Source organism: Oryzias latipes, chromosome 9, assembly GCF_053564925.1.
Source record: "Oryzias latipes strain Hd-rR chromosome 9, Olatipes_Hd-rR_3.1".
Lineage (NCBI taxonomy): Eukaryota > Metazoa > Chordata > Actinopteri > Beloniformes > Adrianichthyidae > Oryzias > Oryzias latipes.
The window spans coordinates 19,394,619-19,421,446 of NC_136245.1; the positions used below are offsets into that span (position 1 = coordinate 19,394,619).

General features: G+C 38.8%; 1 protein-coding gene and 2 long non-coding RNA genes across 14 annotated transcripts in view; 1 reads left to right on the plus strand and 2 right to left on the minus strand.

Annotated features, from left to right (window-relative positions):
- The window catches only part of LOC110015624 (uncharacterized), a 143,684-nt gene that overhangs the window by 74,384 nt on the left and 42,472 nt on the right, over positions 1-26,828 (minus strand). The window lies entirely within an intron of this gene.
- LOC144994424 (uncharacterized) lies at positions 9,863-11,096 on the plus strand. The gene is made up of 3 exons (XR_013657957.1): positions 9,863-10,086; positions 10,512-10,626; positions 10,707-11,096. It is a non-coding gene; the product is annotated as an uncharacterized LOC144994424 (long non-coding RNA).
- LOC144994425 (uncharacterized) lies at positions 11,086-12,647 on the minus strand. The gene is made up of 2 exons (XR_013657958.1): positions 12,079-12,647; positions 11,086-11,453 (listed from the first exon to the last, which is right to left on the minus strand). It is a non-coding gene; the product is annotated as an uncharacterized LOC144994425 (long non-coding RNA).

Genomic DNA, 26,828 nt, shown 5'->3' on the forward strand with positions numbered 1-26,828 from the left:
CCTGGGCCATGGACCGATACATGTCTGTGGGTCACTTAGTACCGGGTCGCAGACAAAAAAATGAGAAAATATTGTACCTTCCTTTTTATCCTATTCTTTTTATTTTGTTTATTTTCTGATTCTGAGGGACTTTTTATTTTGGAGAACTAACAGATTCTGTTCACCACATCCTGTGTTCTCATCTAAAATACATATCCTGTCTTTTTAAAATGGCTGCTTTGACTGCTAAATCAGAACCCCAAAGCAAACAAAATTAATAATGAAAAAAACATCTTTGGAAAGTTTCTTTGGGGAGAAAGGAGGCATTGAGAAAGAGTCTTTGACTTCAAAGAAAATGAAAGCTGCTTGTTACAGACGAAACCAGGATTCTTCCTCAATATATAGATTGATTGCAAAAGTTGTTTCCACGCATAAGGCCCACTTTGTATTATAGATTGCTAAATATGCCTTTATTGTAACTGTCCACATGTACAATAAGTGCATAATACAAATAATATAAAAAAATATAAAATAAACATATCAGTTATGTGCAAATTATGTGGAATGTATAAACATGTCTGTTATATGCAAAATAAAAAAGGAGTAATAATATGTGGCGAATCACTTATTTTACGTTATGGTGATAATAAAGTTGAAGACATTGCATATGTATATTTAATATTACATTTAAAAAATACCTGTTTTATGATACTTGAATCTTTTTATTTTGTTTAGTTCATGTATCATACAGTAAACGTTAGCCAAGGCTGAAGTTAGCGCCCTGTTGTTAGCCTCGCTGTGACGTTTAAGACTAAATCTACATCCTGTTTTAATTGATCCTGCATAATGTCTCAGCTTAAACCAGCTACAAAAAATTTCCAGTCAGTCAAGATTCATTAAAACAAAGTTGTTGATTTGTAAACATTCGTGGAAGACACGTTTACAAATTTCTTAAAGCAAAAAGCAGCTATCTGTTAAGATACTTTTCAAAAGAAAATACCCACCTGTGTTAAAGAAAAATGCACCATAAGTAAAGATTGTTTTGGAAAAAAAAAAAAAAATCTCTTTCCCTGAAATATAATTGTCCCTGATCTGAGTTCTCAGTGTTATGATGGCATTCAATGAAAAAATACCCTGCAAGGTTGTTTTTCTTTATCTTTTTACAAATTAAAAACAACTTGCATAGTGGTGCAGTGGTTAGCGCTCTTGCCTCACAGCAAGAAGGCCCCCAGTTTAAGGCTTGGCGCAGGGACCTGAACCACATCCATGGGGGACCTTTCTGTGTGGAGTTTGCATGTTTCTCCTGGGACTCCAGGTCCCTAGGTGTGAGAGTGCGTGGGTGTGTGGACACTCTACCCTGCGACAGACTGGCGACCTGTCCAGGGTGCCCCCTGCCTTCACCCACAAGTGGCCGGGATAGGCTCCAGCAGCCCAGTGACCCAGAAAGGGAATAAACAGAAGAAAATGAATTTATATGAGAAACTACTTCTACAAATAAACTTTTTTCATTGAATTTTCAGCATTTTTAAAACATCTATCGACAGTTAAATTATCTTTCCGAACTCAAATATATTAAAATATTATAATAGCATTTTAATTTGAGAACATTTTTTAGAAACCAGAAGCCTAAAAAAATAAAACACCAAATTCAACCCCTTTCCAACAGGTCAGTGAAAATATTGTCTGACATTAAACTGGTTCATCGCCTAAAAAAGGGTGGGGACCACTGCTCTAAAATAAAAATAAATTATGCTGTGAGTCCTAGGCATTCTTGCTCTAGCTGCATACAACAATGAGTCAATTAAAATGTGTGTGTCAAATATTAGACTAGATGTAACCTGTGAAAGAAACCAAGTAAATTATTATAAAGTTTTAGCGTCACAACAAAACATCCCTTTTTTGTGTTGAAACCTGTCGTAGCTCCACGACAGGTGTATCATACATAAACAAGTCTCTAATCAAGGATGGACATTTTTGTTTGATATTTTATCCTATTATTATAGACAGATTAAAGACAGGTTTATGTTCAAGGCTCCCATATGCTGATTCATGTCAAATAGCAAATGTGCCCAAAACTGTTTGTCCATCAGTGGAGCTCCTGCACAAAGGCTTTCTTTTTGTTCTGAATTGACACTTTTACGTTCCAAAACCAAATAATTTACTTTGAAAAAATGTGTTCATTCATTTTTAATTGTCATCGTATTCATGTATGTCAGAGCATAAGCAAAGGAAGCCTTTTACCGCTGGCAGACTAATGCTGGGGGATTGGAACAGGTGAGGATATCAGCGATGGCTTCCACCATGACATGAATATAGATTTCAAAAGTCCATAATTCCCCAGCAACAACCCTTACTCCACTGGAATGGCTTTTTAGTGACTGTGTGGCCTTGGCCTACACAAAAGTCATACAAAGACATATTTAACATTCACCACAATACTATGACTCCACCCCCTCATACAACAAAACCACAATATATTTTGTTTTTACATTTCAAATGTTGATTTTGGTGAATATTATTTAAAGTGCATGGCAATAAAAAGTTAATTGGGTTTGAAAAAAAGAAGAATACAGGAGATCATGAGCAATACTTATACGCAGAGTCAGGGAGGGGCAAGAAGGAGCCAATAATCACAAGCAGCTTTTACACTAGAATCTGATTAAACTGCTAATGACCTGCCACTCAAAAGCGAGGCAGATGTTTATAGATGCCCAGTACCAACTGCACAGCTCATCAGTCAGAGTCAGAACCTTGGCAGCCATAGCACCTACCACACCCACTCACTTAGCATTGCTACCACACAACATTAGAAAAACAACTCTCAGGTTACCAAGGGTGGATGTTGAGCTGTCGCCATGTCCTTTCACACAATCAGAGGAGAGGGCAGAAGGCTGTTTATTTATTTATTAGTTTTTCATTCTCACTGTCTTGCCTGTGTGGCCACATTGGAACACCTCAGCCACCTTTCCGGAGCCGTTGCCCCTTCTCTTTCCCCATTTGTGATGTGGAAGCAGCCATTTTCTTGTGGTGACTCTCTCAGCTTTCACCCTGACGCGTGACACTCATGACAAATTGGGTGTGGAAGTGAAGGTGATGGGCTGTGAAAGCAATGCCCCTGCCCCCACAATACACACCGCGTGCACACACACACACACACACGATCAGGAACAGACACACAAATGCAGAAATATCACGTGTGTGTAGACAACCTCACACACGATAATTCTGGGCACTCAGCCCTTTCTTTGAGACAAAGAACATGGGTTCTGTTACAAACAGGGTGATGACCTGGATGTATATCACAGAAAGAAAAGAAAGCAGGAAATGGAAATTTTGACTTCCTTTAAATCAAGCTCAGACTTGAACATGTGTTTTACCGAAGACTCATCTATTCGAACAGGACCAAACAGTCAGAACAGAAAACCTTGTTTTAGCTTTTTGAGGTGTGTCCTTTTCTTCCCACATTCACATTAAAAGAAACAGATTCAAGTACTGGAGTACAACAACAACCTCACTAAAACTGTTTAATATTATCTTTAAATCATTCATAAACTCATTAAAAACTCACATTACCCACATTTATTGTGAAAAATGTAGTAATTCCACCTAGGGTAAAAATTATTACACAGAATTGTATGGCAATTATCATAACATTACACTAATTCCCATAGAAGTGTTTAAATTATATGGTTGGTTGATTGCATGATGAATTAAAGAGACATTTTTTCTTACTAAAAAGCTCATCCAAAAGTAATCAAAATGGGAATTCTAAGGCACATTCAAGAACAGACAGGCTGGAACCAGACTAACCTAATACAGGAGTCATATTATTAACATCAGCTCCTCCAGGGATTCAATCTAACCTGTAGCTTCACCCCATCCACAAGTGCTTATCTGACAAATTATTACATTACCACCATAACAATGAAGTGGGATGTCTCAACTTGTACAAATATTATTTTTCACAATTAGCTGAACGTTTTTTTTTATTTTAGTCTGATAAAGCTGTATTTGTTTCAGGAGTAGGTTGGTATAAACCATTTCGGAATTAGCACTGCCGCTATATTCCTCATTGGAGGGATAGAGAAAATGAGCTAATGAATCCTGTATTTACTTTAAAAACAGACAGTAAAAAATGAACCAGACTTGAGTTAAGTGAGTAAAATGACCAAATCCATAAATGATCATATTCCTTTATTTTTTATTTTTTTGTAGTATCACCAAAACTTTTGCTCCATTGAGTAGTAACTTCATTCAGCAGAGCCAGTACAGTTACAGCTGACCAGTTTTCCTCTAGAACTTTTGCTGTTTCTCTAATTAGTTAAGTGAAAGCCCATGACACAATACTCAGAAGAACCCCCGGAAAACTATCTTTGCCTGATTTTAAAGGGCATTGAACAAATATTAAACATTTAATCTTTTTATCCACAAGGTTAATAATCTGATAAATTGCAATAAGAAGGCAATACAACAAATACAAAAACGATCCTTTCTGGAAAAAAGAAAAGAGAAAAAAAGTAAAAAGTATAACAGATGATGGAACATTTTGAAGGACCAGCACATCAAAAGTATTTTATTCACTCTGATATTTACAAAAGAAATTAGTTTACGTAAGATATAGATATCTAAGTCTGTCCTTTAGAAAAAAAAAAAAAAAGATTTTTACTGAGTGCCAAAGCCATTTCTTCAAATAAAAGAAGCATCAATGTAAGTAAACATTACAAGACTTCACCGATATGCAGAAAATAGGGAAGAAAAAGTCTAATTCACATTGAAACATGTTACCCATGAAACTTGTTTGTGTGTTTTGAACAAATATGTATATGGAGATTTTTAATGATCTAAAATATTTTTATTTTCTGTCACTTTTTAACGTCAATAAAATACTGTCATATGTAAACTACTCAATGCTACAAAAGGGTTAATCTGAAAACACATGATAGCATTAATTTCTTGTTTGTTTGTTTTTTTCTTTTTTCTCTTTAACTTGTTCTGTCCAACAGCTGAACAAACAGATTAGAGCTGAAGGCTTTTTGTGTTGGACAGGTTTTACTATCACAAAAAGAGGTTATATAGCTTCAAGAAACTAGAGTGTAGATTTGTATAAACCCCTTTTTGTCATATTATTTTTTATTTATTTGTTACATTTAGTGTGTGTGGGGAGGGAGAGGGGAAGAATGTGAGGGGAGGGTGGAAGAGAGTAAAAGGAAGAAAGGTGAAAAGGTGGGGGATACAAGCACTGATTTGAATAAGTTATTATTTTAAGCTGTAACAATTATACCAGATCTGCTGGAAAGACGAATGTTACATAAAAGGTGAAAATCTGACACTAAGATGAGCGAAAAAAATCTGTCCATCAATACACTGTAGGTAAGGAGGAGGGATGAAGCAGACAGGGAGCAGTGTGGCAGTGTGCACGTGCACGTGGGGGTGGAGATACATGCATGCTGCCGACGTGAACCATGTGTTCATAAAGGGAGCCAGATCCTACCCAGCCAGACCAGCCAGACCAGGAGAGGGGAGGAGAGCCCCCCAGGCCAGAAGCCCCCCCAGCATCCGGACCCAGGCAGCCCGGGAGGGGAGGAGGAGGGGACCGCCCACCCCACCAGCCAGGCACAGAGAGGGCCAGAGGCACAAGCGACGCAGTGTCCGGCCCACAGGCCACAAGACAGGAGCGCTTAGCCGTACCAGGCGGCAGCCATGGGGGCCACCGGGCGCCGGAGACCGAGACAAAGGCCAGGGACGAAGCCAGGGCCCCCGGAACCCATGAGCCGGCCACCACCCGACCGGCGCCCCGTCTCCGCAAGCCAGCCCAGGCACGCGACCTTAGCAACCCAGGGATCGCCACGCACCCACAGCCACCCCCCATAACCCTAAAACCCTACGCACTACAACCCCCCCCGCCATAATATCTGAGCCCCCAACCCCCCCCCCCCCCCCAACCCTCTCAGTGCCCTCCCCTCTCTGTGATGGGGAGGGAAAGCCCCAGAGGGTTCCAGCGAGCCAGCCCCCAGGTCCGTCCTACCCATGCACTCACACACACATACTCACAATCATCTGGTTACCCTCCCTACCCCCGCCGCCACGCAGTAACCCCCCCCCCAGCCGACCGACCCCCAGCGCCGTATGCACGACCCTTCCCGCAGCCGACAGGATACCCATAATTTCTTGTTTTAAAAAACCCTAAAGGTGTGAGACAAAAATGGAGATGAGATTTAGGGTAAAATAAAGGTTATCAGACATGTCATTTGCATGATATTTGTGTGAACGTCAGACTTTTTTTATGTCTCAGATCAGTTACAATTTTGCGTAAGTTTGGAATTGTGAAGAATTAATGAACTTGTGACAAAAACTGTGTTTGAGAACAAATTAGCTAACGTCCTCATCTAAAAAGACAAAATCTTGACCAAACCATGTTTTCACATGTCACAATGACACGATGATAATCATTGGCCCTCCAGTTTTGACTGGCCAGTCATTTTTATGGCATAAAGTGATGAGCAACTTTTTCCCCTTCTGAAAGAAAAGATTTTGTAGACGCTCCACTGTGCTGAATTTTGACACTCTCACCTGCGATCATCTAATTTGTCAGTTTTAAAATCTTCCTGTATTTGTAAAACCACATTTTTGTATTTTTTAACTTTTGAAATTTGCACAAAAGAAGAAAAAGACAAAGCAAGTGTTGAAATAAGCAAAAGAAATCATGAAGTAAGCACACCAAATAATTGAAATGCTTACAACTTGGTTTAGTGATACAAATTATTAACAACTTTGGCAAAAAATTGATGAATTTGTGATTGAAACATTGCTAAGGTGAATAAAAATAGGTTTCTGATTATATGTAGAGTAAAATTATTGCAATTTCCCAGCACAATTTTTTTCCTGTATGATCAAAAAATTACATTGCAAAGGCTTCAATAAATATTAATGAGAGAAAGTGAGTTAATATTGAATTGCAAACGTGAGTGTGATCAGCAGTAACAATACCATTGGTTTTTAAAAACCTGATTGTACAGAGAATAAAGCTGGAGGCTTGCATTATCAAATTCGTATCAAGCAACTGACAAGGCTTAAATAATTAGGCATTCAATTCTTTGAGAGATGGAGGAGAAATGCCATCCACACAATGCACAGCAGGTTATATATTCACTTACAGCCCCTACAGGCAGCATAGAGCAGCCGTGTTGCCTTTGATCCTTCCATCCAAATGTTTATACAAGTTGGTAGATGTCCTCAAAGCCTTTAGTATTCAATAAAACCTGCTTTGAAGAACTGAGTGACAGCTGTGTGAGATGTAATGTATAGAAATAAGGTTTGTTGCAAGCAGGACAGTGGCAGAGACTAAAAATGGACTGTAAAACATTTTTTTTCTGTTGCATGTATCTATCCACACCTTTAGTACCAAAACAAACTGTTTAGAGCCTCTTAGCTTTTATCTATTCAAACTGTAAAAATCAAACCAAGTCGGTAGAATTAAAATTTTTCATTTAATGAAGAGGCAAATAAGAAGATCAATGTTGGTATTAATGAGTTTCTGGGGTGTAAAACTGCAAATTACATGTGTAATTTTATGTTGGCTAATGCATTTAAGCTATAGGTCTTCGTTGAAGATGACGGCCATTGTGTTTGTGAGATTTGAGACCATTGTGATCACTGACACGCTAAATGCGAGGGTGTATTTCTCAGCATTACCATGTGTGAAAGACACCTGCTGGGTAGGGCTATTTCAGCCTACTCTGGTTGAACATAAAAATATGTACAGCTTAGAACTTCTTTGTTAGACAGGAGATAACGGTCTTGTCACCATAATCTTTTTGTTTTTTCTTCTCTTCTTTTTTAAATTCACAAATATATTTGAGAATGGATGACTGTAATTATTAAATGAGTGTTAATGAAAGTAGTTTTTATTCTATAAAAGTATAAAGCACTTTCCTGCTAATACCAGACATTATTCGTGTGTGTGTGTGGTTATGTACATATGTGTGTCAATTCTGCTTGCTTCTGTATTGTCAAAATGCAGTGACAAAAGAATTTGCTGAGATAATTTCTGGGGTTGTTGGAGTACAAATATGGAGGTTGCTTCAAAATGCACACATCGATTGACATCTGCTCAACTGTTCACTAACAAAAGGAAGAATGCTAAGAAAAAGAATATGAAGAAGACAGACAGAGGAGTTCTAAGAGGAGGGGGAAAAAAATCCATAATTGCTCTCATCGCCATATGATTTTCTGCAGGCAATTTCCACAGAGCGTACCCTGACCTTTGCCTACTTAATTCCTGTGCAGTAAAGAAACAGAGAGATGATCACTGAGGCACATAATTACACCCTCATCAATACACTGATCTATGGGATGGACAATGAGTACAACACTGGGATAAAAAGGCAAAGCACACACAAACACACTATGCATCTAAAAAAACAAAACAAATGCTCATACATAATTTGTCTACCTAGATGCAAAGCCAATGTGAAATGCATGGCAGGTAATGATGATGTGAAGCTCGGACGCTTTGAGCCGGATGGAGGAACCCATATGGGTCTCTCCGTCCGTGTCATTACCTTGTTACGCTTGTGACTTCCATTCAGAGGGAGAGGCACAGAGAGAGAAAGACTGAGAGCAAGGATCACCCAAGTCCACACTACAAGTGAAATTGTCTGGGGTCAACAGTGCCATAATTACTTTAAAATGTCAGCCTGCAATAAAATACAACAGTTCATCTGGCAGAAAGCAAATTAGCTTTGACCATGCCGTAATTACCCTTTCCTGCAGAACCATTAGAAGAGATCAAATCTTCACATTCTCTGTTTGAAAAAAGGCCATCAGAGTACACTCCACCTGACAAGAATGCACATTTGCCATTTTGCCCGGGTAATTAATTGTCCTTATAATAGAAATTTTATATTGGACTTTGAAATGGAAAAAAAGTGTAATAACCTGTCAGTTTTATCTTAAGTATTTGACGACATTCCTTGCCTCCTGCTTTTTCGCCCTTTCTTCTACTCTCAAAAGCCATGACAGAGGGGCTTTAGTTCATCCCCTTTACAATCAATTATACAGTACAATGCAAGTTATTTTTTAACAAGAACGGAGCTCAAAAATAAAAATTCTGTCTGAAATACCTAAGGATTTTCCACTGGAAACTTTAGTTTAAACATATCAACCACTACCTCCAGTTTTGTGTTTCGAAATTTGACGGAAGTTACTTTCTGCGGAGTATTATCAAAGTTCTCCATGAAATGAGTTCATATTAAGCTCAAAAAATAGCTGATGTTTTTTTTTTCAAATTGGTGTTCCTTTTTTGTATTAAACTAAATATAGCTAAAATATATATCATGCCTCTGGTACTTATGGTGGCCCTGAAGTGCAAAGCATTCAACAAATCACTCGATACAAAAACATTTTTAAGATCACAACAACAATTTAAAAAAAAAAAAAATTTAAAAAGCAGCATTACATTTTAGAAAACAAAACAAAATTTCAGAAACCAAAACTTGAAAAACAAAAATGACAAAAAAAAACATTTCAGAAAACAAAATTAATTTCCAGGAAAAAAAAGAAATATTAAAAAATGAAAACATTTCAGAAAAAAAAAAATCCAGAAAAAAAATGAAATATTAAAAAATGAAAAACATTTCAGAAAAAAAAAATATTCCAGAAAAAAAATGAAATAATAAAAAATGAAAAACATTTCAGAAAAAAAATGAAATATTAAAAAATGAAAAACATTTCAGAACACAGAATGAATTTCCAGAAAACAAAACGAAATCTTCAAAAATGAAAAACATTTCCAAACCGGAAGAGGCAGGTACTATGGGACAACGCTGATTGAATGATGATTTTTGTCAATCATTTGAACTGAAAAGTATTTTAAATGAAGCGACGACGGGTTTTATCGTCCAAACAACAATGTACTATAATAATCCACGTATTTCCCATTTATATATCAAATAAAAAATGCAGCAAACTGTTAATGAACTTTAAAATTATTTTTTTAACATTTCGCCTGACACACGGTCACCCGGAAGTAGTTTGTGAGCACTTTTACTTTGAACGCTGTGCGCTAATGTCTACGGCTGCGAGGTTCACGCTGTCAATCATCTTTAGGTAAGAATCAATTCTGTGATCTTTTCTTTTGTCAGTCACATGTCTCTAAGGATGTTAATTTTAGGATGTTAAAGTGCTGCTTTGAAAAGATAATTTCTTTTTATCTTGCGCATGCGCAAAAAGAACCCGATGGAGACGAACCGTCTTCACATGATAGCCGTTCCCGTTTTCGGTGACAACATGAGAGAAAAAGCTCCGAGCCAGCTTGATTCTGTGATTTATACAGTAATTACAGTAATTATATGGCATCAGTGTTGCTAAAAATCGATTTTAAGACTGAAATCAGTAAACAAGTTCTTATGGGAAATAATATTTAAGTGCATTGTATATTTTAGAACCATGCATATACACATATACTGAAACTTAAAAATGAACTTTAAAGTTTATAAAATACTTAATTGAATTAACATGTGATATTTCTGCAGGTGAAGTTTCTCAAAGCGAAGTTCCAGAAAGGTTTGTGCTGCAGAAGAACAGATGGCAGCTCTACATGGGAATACAAGAAGACTAAAGTCATTCATATCACTGTGCAGTGTACAGGCAAGTCACCATGATTTATGTGAAATGTAATCAATAAATATTATTTAACCTTAATATCTAATTTTTTTTTAAAATTGCAGGTCCTTTAAAAAAACGTCTTTAACCTGCTGCATAAGCCTGATTAGTTGTAAATGATGCAGTGGGGAGTGAAAAACGAAGCACAATTCCTGGCTTTAGTGTCGGGCTGATGATCTGGAAATCACATCTGAGGAATCGCATCAAACACTTGTACAACTCCAAACAACTTAATGTTCCTTTAAGCAAAACTCCAGTTTAAAATGTTCATATTAGGCTTGCTTCATTTAGGAGTTTTTCCATGTTTACCATTTTAGGTTTTAAAGCTTTATTAACAAAGATGATGTTTGATTTTCAAAGCTGTTGTTTAGAAATGTTTCTTTGTCAATGAAAAAACTGAATGCTGATGTGAGGATTGTAATAATGGATATGAAAATAAACAAATTTGTTTCATAGCAATGCAGTATATTTATTGAAAACTTAACATGAATACGTTATTCAGTAACAGAAACAAAGAAACGGTTGTGGATTTTCCTTTATGGGCTTCTTCATGCAGTCAATCAAATGTTGCGCTTACAATCAGCATTTACTCAGCGTACCTGTCAGTCACATTTATTAGAGGAAAAAATGCATCTGGGAAAAGTCTGTTTGTGCTTAACAACTATATCAAAAAGAGTCATGTCAGGGAAGTTTTGTCCACATTGCTGCTCAGCATCACATCCAGAGGAAGATGCACAGGTAAGGGGACCCCAGTTCCTGCTCGTACATGCTTGCAGCTTCCTCTGCACTGGACTCCAGCTCCATTGAAATCCCTGACAGAAATAAATTAATAAATTAAAAATCCCTGACAGAAAAACATCGGCTACCGTTCATCTTTCATTCAGGAAAAAGTTGAGTTCATCAAAATGAGGAGAAAATGGGTTAAACCAGAAATTCATTAGGGAGGGGTCAAAACACCAAACTCAGAATAAAATACATTATTTCAGTCTTATAAAAAATACATTCTAAAACAATTTGGTATTCCTCCTCTGCCTGAAAGACTAAAACGTTTTTTTTAAAGATTTATTTTACACTACAGACTTTGCCACCGTTAGTTACACACCTTTACATGTCTGATGATGTGCACATCCAGTCATTTACTGTCATGTTTCTGTGCACTGACACACTGTAAAGTCACAGATCTTAATAGTGTGAATAAGAAGCATTCATAAATGTTATTCTGAGACACAAACTGCTGCAGTTTACCTGACAGCTTTGCTGATTTATGCTGCTGGTACACCTGTCTGAGAATCCTGCCCACGTGACCCCCCCTCTCCAGCTGATGAGGTAACCTGTCATTAACGTATGACTGAAGGATCTTGGATTTGTCTGTAAACACCCACCTAGAAATCACGTTTAACGCTACATTTATTAGATCAAACAAATGTGCTTCCATACCTTATCAGTGGATGGCGGGACTGCATTTCCTGATGTGCGCCGTCTTTAACACCCGTTTCTTCACAGCTGCTGCTTTAGACAGAATCCTCTCACGACATTTTGAAACATTTGTAAACCTGGTTGGTGTTGATATTTCTGCGTGCGTTCTGTCATCACATCCGCTAAATATTCAAAGATTAAAGTTTATGTTAACGTTTTACCATCCCTTTCTTTGTTTACCTGCAGAACGGACGTCATCCACACAAACTACTTCCGGGTGACCGTTCTGCTTCAGACGAAATATTCAAAAAATAATTTAAACCTTCATTATCTGTTTGCTGCATTTTTGATTTAATATGTAAATGGGAAATACAGGAATTATCATGGTACATTGTTGTTTGGACGATAAAATCCGTCGTCGCTTCATTTAAAATACTTTTCAGTTCAAATGATTGACAAAAATCATCATCCAATCAGCGTTGTCCCATAGTACCTGCTTCTTCCGGTTTGGAAATGTTTTTCATTTTTGAAGATTTCGTTTTGTTTTCTGGAAATTCATTCTGTGTTCTGAAATGTTTTTCATTTTTTAATATTTCATTTTGTTTTTCTGAAATGTTTTTCATTTTTTAATATTTCATTTTGTTTTTCTGAAATGTTTTCATTTTTTTTATTTCATTTTGTTTTCTGGAAATTAATTTTTTTTCTGAAATGTTTTCATTTTGTAAAATTTCTTTTTTTTCCTGGAAATTAATTTTGTTTTCTGAAATCTTTTTTTCTTTTTTTTCTTTTTTAAGTTTTGGTTTCTGAAATTTTGTTTTGTTTTCTAAAATGTAATACGCTTTTTAAATTGTTGCTGTGATCTTAAAAATGTTTTTGTATCGAGTGATTTGTTGAATGGTTTGCACTTCAGGGCCACCGTAGGTACTTCTTATAAAAGGTAATAAATAATCCTTTTAAAGGATATACAATTCTTTAGCATAGGAAAACTTAATGGCAAATACACGCCCACCAGGAAAAAAAAAATCACTGTTGCTTTAAAAAAATTGACATCAAAGCATGACTCATCCTTCTGTTTAAGACTAAACCAAACCAAACGAGAAAAAAAAAAAAAACGTTATGCATTATATTGAAATGAAATCCAACCACTAAGGAAGGTGTTTATCAGAGAAAATAAATGCTAACAGAATAGCATTTATTGGGGAGATTCCAGTTGGCTCATCCATGCTTCTGTACCTGACCGTGTACCTCGTCTCTGGCTCGCCTCTACTACTGTTCCTACACCTGGCTGTGGATCTTGACCCGCGCCCCCGACTGTCCCCCCAACTCCATCTGGATGAAGCTCGTCTGCTGGACTTTAAATACGTAGTTGTAGGGTAAGATAAGTTAATTCTTCTCTATGAGTTCTGGTAAATCGCCTGTCCGTCCTGGGGGAGGATCCCTCCTTCATGTGGGCACCCCTGAGGTTTCTTCTTTTTTTCCGGAATCTGTTTTTTTTTAGGAGTTTTTCCTAACCGCGAAGGGGGGCCTAAGGGCAGGGATGCCAGAATAGCTTAGTCAGTTTGTTAGTTCTATTTAGTATTTTTTATTTATTTATTTATTTATTTATTTATTTTTTACCTTGTCCTGTCCAACAGCTAGGCAGGCAGATGAGAGCTGAGGGCCTTTTGTGTTGGACATATTTTACTTTAACAATAGGGGTTATTAATCTTCAGACAAACCAAAGGTATGACTGAATAAACCCCTTTTGTAATTGAGACCAAGCTTTATTCATTTCAACCATGTTTGAAAATCTTTGGTGTTGGACCGGACGGAAAAGGAAAGAAGGGAAGAAGAGAAAGGGATGTTAGAGAGAGAGGGGGGGGGGGGGGGGGTGATAGTGAGAGGGGGGGGGGGGGGGGTAAGACCATGAAGCAGCATAGAGCAGACAGGTTTACTGGTTGTTTATCATTACGGTACGGTTCAAATGTAGTACAAAAAGGGCGGGGCCTGTTCGCACACACTCAAATGTTATCAACACACCTGCTAGCTGCAAAAAATGTTCACATGTCAACATGTACACAAAACAGATAGTGTTCACGAACGTATACCTATGCCTTTAAACCAACTAGTGTGAAATCTTTCATTCATTCAATCATGCAAACTATTAGTGCAAAGGTGAGCTAACACCTGTGCTCAGGTGAGTGTTTATGTTCTTCTAAAATGGATGGTGGAACGTGAAAAGAAGGAGGAGGAGCGCCCAGCCACCCCCACACCCAGACCCCCGCCGCAGCAGCAGCTGGAATTCCCCCAACGCCACATGGGAACAGGCAGGGAACAACCGCCCCCCCGGGCGACCAAGACCGCCACCCAGGCCAGGGCCAGCAGGACCGCCGCGAGGCCCACAGAGCCAGAGAGCAGGGAGGCGCGGAGGGAAAGAGAGCGCCGCCCCAGCCCAGCCAGGAAAGCAGCCCCCCCGCCGCGCCGGAAGAGCCCAACGCAGGGCCCCACCGGAGAAGGACGCCCACAGCCCCAGACGAGCACCCCACCACCACCCAGGAGTTCCGGGCATCCCCCCGCCCCAACCCCAGGTACGAGCCAGGACCCCCCAAGGGAGACCCGCTCCGCACTCCAGGCAGCCACCCACCCGGCCCACGGTTGGTCCAGGGAGGAACAAGGCAGGGGCCCGCCGCTCCCGCCCAGGAGGGGGGAACCCTGGGGGAAAAAGGGTGTTCCACAAGGGGTGTTATAAATATGGCCCGACCAGGCTCGACCACTGTTGGAAGTTTGGCGGGGCCCAGCGCTCAAGGGCAAGGACCAGGACCCACCCCCCAGGGACACGAACACCCCCGGCTCAGGTGTAATATGAACCCCCCCACCGTGCGGAGAGAGCACCGCCGGCCCAGGGAGCCGGCACCCAGGGGACACGGCCGCCATCGCCAAGGGGCCCGCACCCCCCACCAGGGAAGGGGTAGGGGACAGATGGACCCAGGTCCCACCTTCCTTGCAAAATGTGTGTGCGTGTATGTGTGTTTGAGAGGGTGTGTGTGTGCATGTGTGTGTGTTTATGTTGGAATGTATATTTTGAAGGGGGAGGGGTGTGTGTACTAATTGGCGAGTAGGGCACTAAGGGGACATCTCCTGATTACTCACAGTGATGTCCCCTCACCCTCCCCACCAAGGGGCCCTAAATGTCTTAGGTGCGGTTAAAATTGGCGGGTAGGGTGCCAGGAGGACATCTGCTGCTTGCTTGCAGTGATGTCCAAGCACCCCCCCTACCAAGGACCCTACATGTCTAAGGTGCAAATAAAACCGAAAGAGGGGGGGCCCACTCCATACGGCAACCATAGGAGGGGGGGCACTGCCAAGTAGCCCCCCCCAGGCGCATCGCAGGCTAGACCCCCCACCCCCTCACCCTAATATGAGGTTATATGAGGAAGGGGGTAAGTTGGGGACAGCTGGTAGACTGTCCCCCGGTGGTCAAACAGCTCTATTTAGTATTTTCCTATTGAATTCTATGTATTCATGATCCTTTTGATTTTATGTTTTACTTTTTCAATTACCTATCCAAAGCCAATTGAGACGACTGTTGTTGGTAATTTGGACTATAGAAATAAAATTGAATTGAATTGAATCAAACAAATGTAAAAAAAAATTATGCGTGCCAAAAATTCACAAAAAGTTTTTGGAGTTTTCAAAGTTTTGGTGTGAACTTGTTCAACACATAATGAGGAGAGATACAGATAAAAACCAACATCAAATCATACTTTTTTGTTTAAATTTAACACTGCTAATATATTTGAAGTCCTAAAATATAGAAACATTGTGTTTCAAATAACTTTTACACATATTTACAGCACCTCCCAAGAATTTATGTTGAATTATATTAAAATAAAGAGCAAGAGTTGATAAACTCAAATACTGTGTTCACACCGGACAAGCAGGGAGTGGCAGGTAAGGGCTTCTTCTTCTTTTGTTTTTCCACTGTTTACTAGCTTATGTCCGCCACCTACAGTTGGAAGAGGCTTGGTGGGAAATGTCGAAGTGGTGCAAATCTTGTTCCAGGCTTTTTCTTTCACAGCTTTATTCCGATATATGAAAGACTTGGTGTCATATCATTCCGTCCAGGCACAAACCTCAATTATTAAGCTTTTCTTTATGATCACTTTTCAATCAGTTGGAACTTCCGCATTTTGAAAAGGACTCTAGTCATATGTCCCTACCAAATGTGACACACTGATTGGTCAATTTGGTGTTTAAGAAGACAAAAATTCAACTCGTTGAACTTTCAACAGTGTTCAATGAATAACTGGTTTGGATGTAAAGCCTGAAAACGAATTTAAATATTGCTTTGTTGCTTGTTTTGAACACTGAAGTCCGAAACGCAGGTTTACTGCAATTTACATAAGCATTCACATTCACTTAACGCCAGTTACTGAGGCCATTATGTACCTAGCATTAGACTGGTGGTAGATTTGAGGGGCCCAATATAATGTTACCTTTTATGGCTTTCTTAGTTATTGCAAAACTTCTACATCTTTGTTGCTTTAATAAATTGTGTATGAGAGTGAGCCAAGATCACCATGTTGGGTCAATGTGGGAATAGTTTTGGACAAAATCTGTCAAAAGAAATCAAGTGGTCTCTTAAAAATCTGTGTTACCATGCTACCACTGGTGATGCCATTGCTGCTGCTCAGTCTGATTCTCAGCTCAAGTGCATTGTAACCTTATCAAATTAGCTGTGGGCCCAGTCTGTCAGCCACTGCTGCTGGGCTGACAGCCACCACCATGATTAGTCATATTGAATTATACATTTGGGGCATGTGCAATACCTTCTACATTAACACAATTCAGACATTCACACACACATACACAGAGAGAGAGAGAGAGAGACATGTTGGAGATGCAAACACAAAAGTAGACAATATTCAATGGACACACACATTTATTGATGCACATTAACACACAAATACACACACACATAACAAAAAATAAGGATTTTCTGTTTTAGAAAAGGGTGATACAGATGTGCATAAACAGGATTAGGGGAGACGGTTCCACTGTCACACAGACCCCCAGATTGTAATTCTAATGCCGCTGTGACAGCTTGGCACAGCACTAAGTCGCCTAATGTGTGCTTTGACATGATATCCAGACCTGGGCGCAGATCAGGTTAGCAGCAGTGGGAGGAAACGGTTCTCTTACAAATAGGAGAACTGAAGGGGACAGTACTACTTGTCAGTTTTTGCGTGGCCACGGGGAAGGATGGCCCACAGGACGTAAAAACATGAAACCCAAGTCGGGGTAGTGGAGCTACTGGTACCTGAAGCTTGGAGTCTCATAGACATAAGAAACCTGTCAAGAAGCAGCTGAAAGATTACAATCCTGTTCATTAAATTTATCTCCTGCGACATAAACTTTTAACGTGCACACTGGCTGTGTGTATGGGAGTTCCACGGCAGCTTAAATGACTGCAACCTGTAATTACTGTTCCAGCACTTGATTAGAATAATCTGATTGCAATTATTCAGTGACTTTAAAATACAAGCCTCGAGCTACAGAACAATAATTCAAGGGCAGTGATTGGGAACGTGTTTCGTTTTTGGCTGTAAAATGACGTTTTAATAGACACAGAGCGAAAAAGGTTCCCTGCTAAGGAGCCAGCTCCTTCAATTAAAGCCCATTTATGCAGCGAGGGGGAAAGACGTTGTGCTGCGACGCAGAGTTAATCACCAGGCAGACACTTACAGAGTTCTCACGGATCAGGGAACTAACTCCTCCTAAACACAAAAAATGAAGCGTGGTGGGAAGGCCACCAAGGACACGCAAACATACACAGCAAGACCATTCTGTCAGTTTCCAGATTGTGCTTTTTTGATACTCAATTAAATGTGTGAAATAAATATTTGAAGGCCTAATTCTAAAAAAGCTTACCCCTTAACGAGAATATTTTGTTGCAAACACTTAATTAAAAGACACAAACTTGTATTAAAGTTCTGTAAAGAAAACACTTGTCAGCTATTTTTCTGTATACCGTGGCAGCAAGGCCAGAATGTTGATAGCATTTTACAGACAACTCCTATGAATCTCATCACTCCGAGGAGTCAGTGGCTGATTAATTAGGAAAGTAATACACATTGAGAGAGACATATTGCCCAGCTGGCAGAGCTTTCATGGTCAAAGTGAAGGACAAACATGGCCACTATAATCTTTTTCTAGACCTTTAATTTGCATGACTTTATTTCCTTGCTGGGATTTACCTGATGGAAGGCGATTTTTGTCCCTGCCTTGGAGGCTGACCCACCCTGGATGATTAACAGAGCTGATTAGTATTTCAATGCAGACACACACACACACCTACACACACACACAAGTATAATTGTACTTGTCCTTCAACAGTTGTCCAAAGTACAAATCTTGGATCCACCATTTCTATGTGTGCTTGCATTTTTTGTGTGTGTTGTAAATATAAAACCTGCAAGTGCTTAAAATTCCTTCATTTTCTATTTTTTTTTCCCTTTCGGGGTAACAGGACTGCTGAAGCCTATCCTGGCCACTTGTGGGCGAAGGCAGGGAGCACCCTGGACAGGTCGCCAGTCTGTCGCAGGGTAGAATGTCCACAATCACACACCCACGCACTCTCACACTCACACCGATGGACAATTCAGAGCTGCCAATTGACCTATCAAGCATGTTTTTGGACGGTGGGATGAACCCGGAGATCCCGGAGAGCAAGTACTTAAAATTTTAAACAAAATTCATATTTAAATGTTCAAGTGTTGCTATCTTCAAATATCCAGTTTTATAATTGGCTTTACATTATTAACAAAACATGCCACCATTGAGGCATTCATTAGTATTACTCTACCTTAACCTCAGTGACAGGCCCAATAGGAGACATGCCCTTTTTAATCAGCCTCATGTTGTTTTATCACCTCAGCTCTAACTATATCAGAGAGTTCAAAGACCTCACGCAACATGTTATTGCTGAAACCGTCTTTAATCAGTAGCATTGGTCTTTGTTAGATCGTACAGGTCTATGGTGTAATGAAAACGGCAGCTAGCTCTGATAGCAGCCTAATTGGGAGATAATGAGCCAATAAAATCAATAGCTAATGACACACCAAGTGTAAGTCGCACCCCCCTCAGGCCACACTGAGGCTCATTCAGTGCTGATGGAGTGCCTAGCTGAACAAACAGAGCTTGGTCTTGATGAATTTATTGCCTAAATGAAAGGTAGTGTTTGATGATTGAAGATAGTAGATGAGCTTCAAAAACAGCAACGCTCGTGATGTGATTTGTCTTTTGACAGTATTTAAAAAATGACACGATATTTTAAAATGTATATTAGATTTAAGATTTTCAGTCATTACGTATCTCTACACATTTCTTTCAAAACACAATATTTAAAGAGACAGAAAACTAACTTCAAGGCCATGTTCCACTTTCCAGATGTGAACATTAATAGTAGTTTGTTTGTCTGTGGATGGGGGGTGTTGACAGCTTAGGGACTGCTTGAGTGTGTGGGCGTGGGCACTGGAAATTGGGTTGAAGGGGGCTGAACTTTTGTCAGGTTTTAACAATGAAGTAGCTACAGCACTAACAGTAAACAAGCTTGATGATGCATAATCACATTAAGAAATGCACCAAGCATGGAGGAGCGACCCTGCTAATCCAGACTGTGCTAACTCTGTAGCCTGCACATAATCCTGGAGAGAGTGTAGAACGTTGTGAGGAGGAGACGGGAGAAAAATGGAGGAGCGAGAGAAAAAGGAAGCTTTGGAATTGAATTACTGTAAGCGCTTAACACAAACTAATGAGGTGTTCCAAACATCTAAACTATTACAGCTTGTTTCATAAAAAATAAAATTGTCATTTAATGGCATTCTTATCCTGTTCCATATCCCAATAGGATAATCTGACAATGTGGGAGTTTGGTTGTCGTTTGTTGTGTAATGCAAGTTTGTCCCTAAAGGGTTTGGTACAATGTTGAGACATTTTGCTTGGTCTGTTTGTACAGTCTTATTTAGAACCATATAACTGCTTTTTTAGGGCAAGGCAAAACAAAAAAAGAAAAAGAAAAAAAAGGGGGAAGCAAAACCTCAAGGTGACATCCTGCACACGTATCCCCCAAATTTATTTGGCCTATAATCAGGGGTGTAACGATTCATTTTTATCATTCGATTAATTTCATAATTTATGTTTGCTGATACAATTCAAAGTTGATATTGGTTCATTTTGAATGTTCCAATTTAATCCGATTCATTGACCTGCAATCGATCCAGGATATCTTTAGTCAAAAATTCAACTGGTGTGAATCAGAGATAAATAACTGTGTACTGAACAGTGCAGGTGAAGTTTTCAAGATTTCTTATATTTCTTGCAAGATAATCAAGTGTAAATTAAATATGTGTACAAACAAGTACACAAGAACAATGGCAAATCCATTCACATTTTAGTTACAGAAAGTTCAGCTCACTGCTGTTTTTCCACATAAAAATGATTTTGGGAATATAAATCGATTGATCGATTACGTTGATTAATCATTACACCTTTCTTTTAATAGAAAGGTATAAAAAAGAAATAATATAATTTCGAATAAAGGCAGTTTGTCTCTTTAAATACAATCCACACAAATAGACTTGCTTAAGTATAGGACAGTCCCCCATTGGTCCAAAAGTAAATATGACAAAATTCCAACTAACGAAGTGATTAGGCCTAACAATGAAAACTGCAATGTAAAATCATTTATACGTTTGTTTAAATAAACAAATGCCAACCTTCCACCAGAGGCAAGGTGGGGTTCAGCGTCTTGCCCAAGGACACTTCGACACAGGGCGGGAATCGAACCTGCGATCTTCCGATCAGCGGTCGACTACCCTACCTGCGCTAAACCCCGGCCGCCCAGATATTGACACTAGGCATTACATAAGTTTACTTTTGGAGTAAAGATGGCCTTCTAAACTCAAGTCAACGTAAAATTGCTCCCTTTTAAAGCCAGTCATTTGGGGAACCTCAACATTTGGGATTTCCAGATTAGCTTTAAATTCAAAAACAAGACTGTAGGGGCTTGAATTTGACCGAGTTTGACAAGAGCCAATTAGTCACCTAAACTATAATCCTAAGGGGTTTTGCAGTGTGGAATGCTCAGTATTTAACAGGAATTATCCAAGAAAGGTTTTGTTTGTTGAACAGGTGACAAACATTAAAAATTGTCAAGTTACTGATACAGATGGGACTAAATGGCACTTCAAATGAGGCACTTGTAGATTAATTTCTTAAACACTTTTAACACTGGTTCGGAAAATTGACGATGAAGCCATAGACAAGTCAACATGAAAACATCAGCAATAGCATATAAATGGACATCCACACCCCACCAACTAAAAATGTCCGGCATGTTACAGCCCAATGTCAGTGATGCTGAATAGTGGTAGAATCCATGTTTCTATACTTTTGGCAAGAAAAAGCACTTCTAAAAAGTTGTCATACAGATGGTCGTAATGCTAAACCTGATCAGTGTTGTTTTGTGTAACTATAAATTCTGCTTAACAACACCTTGCTCCCAAGTTTTGACAGAAGTGAAATTTGCAAGAACTTTTAAAGCTGAGGACCCTTTTAAGTTACTGCACAGCAGGAGGAAAAGCAGAGAAAGATATTTAACTGAGATCAAACAGAAAGGAGCACCATGCTGTAGAGATCAGATAAACAAGCCAACAATTCAGTAAAACTTATTTTTGACAACAAAGTACATTCTCCTCTGACATCAAAGGTGCAAGTTTTGGATGAAATCATTGTTTTCAGATGTATTATTCAGTTTTGCATCCTCACAAGCACCTAAAACATTAGGAACAAGACTATATATATGTAATTTAAGAAAAATGTTATAGTGTCAGAAAAAGATTGAACTGATAAAACATTATAGCTTTTTTCTTTTCCTTTTTGCATGATATATTTTTTAACTTTCCAAACTGTCTTCTTTGATGATTTGTTCTGTTATCTGAGAACACTTTAACAGATGACTGGAACAGCCTGGAATCAAACAATCAATCCTAAACAAATGATTGCATAATCTTAAGAACTATTGTTGGTTTTTAAAGTTTTTACTGTATTTGATCATTTTCTGTCTTCATGCATGGAACTTAATTGAGTTAGATCTTTAAACATTAAGCTAGAATTCTATAAATCAAATTGACAGTTTCCCTTTTTGCTTTAGAGATCACACCTTTTTTTCCCCCTACAGCTTTTACTATCCCTCGTTCAAATTAAAGAGGTTTTGGATGATATTGTGGTGTGTTTGTTCACTTGGACTGAACATCCCAGAAACCTTGCAGAGATTTATGGCAGCCTGCGCACAGCCTCCCTTATACTGAACTTGGCCAAGTATGAACTTGGTAACACTGTAAACACCTATTTAGGCAAACAGGTAGACGAAAGTCAGGTTTTCCTATTGCCAAAGTTCACTCAATTATGTCCCAGCTTCATAAATGGTCCCCAAGAAGGATGTTGGGGTAAGAGGGGTTACATATATTTTTATTACTTGTATCATAGAACATGAAAAAAAGTTTTTTTTTTTTTTTTTGTCTGTTGTTGGCAGAAAAATAGTTAAAATTTGCTTAATAAGCTGCTTTTGGATTCTGAAAGAAAGTGGAATCTATAATTAAAACATTTGAAAGGATGTTACAGCGGGTGCCATGTGAATAGTTTATTAAATCCAACATTTTTTTTAAGGACCTATATATTTTTTTTTAAAGAACTGCATTGCCCAGAATTAGCAACATCCAACTAGTGAACCAAATCTTTTATGTTCTGCTCTGTAAATTTGTACTTCATAGTTTTTTCTATAGGTTAAAGGCAATATGATTCCCACAAAATCAGGCAAAGTAGGAGTTTCCCTGGCTTATCTCAAACAGGACAGTAATGAAAAGAAATTAGTTTCCCAAAAAGTATATTTTGCAAAAGTCATGCAAAAGATGTTACATGGGAAAAATGGCTTTGTCTTGTGAAGTATCCTGTTGAACCTGCATTAACATCATAAAGCTGCGCTCACTTCACTTTACTTTCAAAAGTTTACTGAGTAAACTTTTCTGCCAACTCCTGTGCAGCTGAGGAAAAATTCATCATTATCAGCTAGTGGATCAAAAATAAGGAGGGGTGAAAAATGACAGATACAGCAAAAGTTAAGAAAGGAAAGGTTGGTGGGGATGATGTGGGGAAGGAGAATACAGAAAGATTGGAGCCAGACACTGAGAAATGTTGGAGAGTGTTACCATGTGTGGGTGGGTGAAGGAAGATTGTGTGTGTGAGTGTGAGTGTTTTACAAGGAGAGAAAACAGAGACAAGTCCTTGAAATAGACCCTGAGAGTCAAGAACCAGCTGGACTCAGAGTACTTCCTGCTGTTTCTTTCTGCATCCTGATGCCTTCGTTTCTAACCTCCTTTCTGCAAACTTCTTTCATCCTGACACTTGCCTTTTACTTTATGTATTTTTCCATATTTTCTTTTATGTACTGTTTCTCACACAGAGTTAGCACTTAAGACAGACTGCCCAGGTACATTACCAACTACCCACATACATCTGGCGACCCACACAAATAATCTATCTCTCTCTTTTAAAAGATCATCTTCTTTTATTGTACCACATAAATCCAACAGATTTTTAACACACACAGAGGCTCCATTATTACACTGGTAATTATTTTATTTCAGCTGTACTTGGGAAAAAAAAAGTCCTGCTGTTCTATCTGGAGGTTTTTCAGCAGCAATTTGGGCTTTCAAAAACTGATCTTTTCAAACACCACACACGTTAAAGCCAGCCTTTCACACAGTAAACAAAGCAGATGATGAACTGGAGCTGATGCAGCTCACCTCTTATTGTAATTTATCATTTCTGAAACTACAAGTTGCATAGTCTGTGCATTACGAGTCCTATTTCAAGTCCTGATTGGGTCCTTCCTCTATATCTTCCCTTTGAAAATGTAGCATTGATGGCCTATAATGAGCAAACTTTTCAAATTGCATGTTATTAACACGATTTGAAATTTGTCTAAAGATTGTACCTAGAAAAAAGATTGTATAGAAAATAATGTAAAGTACATAAACAATTGCAGGATGACCTTATTGCCCTCGGAAATGACTGGTCTGTTTTTTTAAATATTCATGCAAAGGCAAAGTCCTTGAAAACGTTTTCACATTCTTGCACCAAAAAGGGATTTGCTCAAAAAGATAAATCTTAACCCGCCTCACACCGTCCCACTTAAATTTTACTTTCAATTCACTAAATGTGTTTTTTGAACTGGCAAAGAAGCGGCATCGCTAAACTTGCCGCCGCTCCTCACAAGAGCCTTTGCCTTGGATGGTGACCTTAAGCACAGCAGGTGGTTTTACTCCACAGTGAAAAAAGAAAGAGGGGAGTTTCAGAGATTTCCTTTTTATTTACGTTTTAGAGAATAAAGCAAAGCACAATCTTTAAAGGCCAAAAATCCTCCTCCGGTTTTTCACATCATCCTTGTGAGCACATACATCAATAAGGAGAAATGGCACAAAAATAAATAAACAAAATAAAGATTATTCAAACGGTAGAGTGAGAAGATGGGGTTGTTATACTTTTACTGTGGTGTAGTGGCGATGAGGGTCCTCACACGAGCACCGTTTGTAATTCTGAAATCCAAAGGGTAACTAGTAAAATAAAAATAATAAAAATATATATATTTGGGGTAGAGAGAAAACCCCTCCTTAACCCCTACGCCTTGCGCTGAAGGAGCTTTCTTTTCTTGTTCTTTCTATTCAACTTGTTTTTGTTTATGTTAATCTCAAAAGTGTTTTTACATGAATATAGAAAACTATGAAAGTCTCTTGTTTATCAACTAAAACTAAAGTTATTATTTTCTTTTTCAAAGACAAGCAAATTGTATTTATAGACAGAACAACTTAAATTAGTCTATAAGTAAAGCCTAAATAAGTTGGAGACTGTTGATCCTGTATTTCCCTAATTTGCAAACACCTACCTGAACAGAAAAAAAAACCTTTACATTATTAAAATGCACAACTTTCCATTTTAGTTCAGTAAAAACTTAATAAACTCTATTTACCGTCAGTTAGCATTTTATCATAGATTTCCACTAAAGAATGTGATCTTCTATTTCATTAACAGCACAGTTCAGTGTGAGGTCAGCAGACCCATGAGCCTTGGAATGAAACTTAATGTTGTATGTTGATGGGTCCACTTGTGCTATGTTTGCCAAAAATGTGTGCCATTATATGAAAAGCCAAGACAAAAGGGAGGACAACTCGAGACAACTTAGAAAAGAAGCCAACCATAGCTGCCAACATGATTAACCTGCAGGGAGGAGGCCTGGACACCCAGATCCATGAAATCCATCCTCAAAAACAAGTCTTACCCTTGTAAACCCCTTTAGGAATTTGATAGATTGGCTACAGGACACCACATTTCCCTGTGGGCCACATAAGGGGAAATAAAAAAGAAAACATGGAGGGAGACATATATGTTGTGAGGAGGACAGGAACAGAGTGAGAAGAATTAGTCTGGAGATGGAGTTTAAGGTTGAATTTAAAAAATGGTAACTGGCAGCATGCGTGGTGTAAAGACCGACATACCTGGTGCTCTAGCAACCATCTTGGCACAAACTTCTTCTGGTGTGAAGAGCAGGCCAGGCTGCCTCACAAGGTACACGGGTCTGCTGGGACCCAATCATTTCCTCTTTCCCACGTTAACTGTAGGGGAATATCTATTTTTCTTTCTGAAAGTTTATCTTTGATCAGAAATATATAACTCAGTTGACATGAAATGTCAACATACACATAATTTGGAGCAGAAATCATTACTTCCTGTATTTAAATTTACTGTGTGGTTGAGGAGATTCATGGCTGGACTAGTAACTAAATAGTCTGACAGTTCAAGCTGAAATTTTGATCGCTTCCTTCCTGTTGAACATTTCAACCTTGACATTTCAACCTTGGATAAACCATTTTCAACAATGTCAGTGTTTCTCCCCCTTTCTTTCTATCTATTTTTAATAGCTCTCTCACACATGCAGCACAAATACCGTGGCCTCCGACATGAGAAATTTAGTTTTTATTCAGAGGACAATGTGAATATATATACCAAATATATATCTTCTGAACACCCCATCTGATCAGTCCATCAGTCGATAGGGTCAGTGAAGGGAAAACTCTAACAGCATTGTTCTAATTATTTTCAGGCCAAAAACAGAATATTAAACTAAAGCAAATATCTGAATCTGGGTAAAACGGACGCAAGGGAAAGAGTCTAAATGTTTTATGCCAAATTAAACTATCTCCACAAAGACAGAGGAATGACCTTAACCGTCTTCGAGCCGCAAAACCCGGTTAGATGTGATAAATTAAGAAAACCCATGGCTGATCAGAGGAAACAACTGAGACAGAAAGTTAAGCCCATGCAGAATGGCTTTCTCTCTCCTCTAAACAAATTTGAACCCAATAGCGGTATCAGATCTGAATACTGTGCGGGAATATTAGCTGAATATTCATTTTGGTGCCAGCGGAAGACAATCTCGTCCTTAATGACATCTCTAGGGAGGAAGTTCATTACAAGAGGTTCTTACGCAACAAAACTCTGTCACTTTGAGAGGTCAGAGGAGGTTCACACCACTAACATTACTGCAACTGGGTTAGTGACACTTCCTGACTTAAAAAACATGTTGAGAGACACATGGAGGATCATTTTCCCAGCAGGACATGAAACTTGACTGTTCTGACCTATTTGCATAAAAGAGCAAAACACACAACATAGTG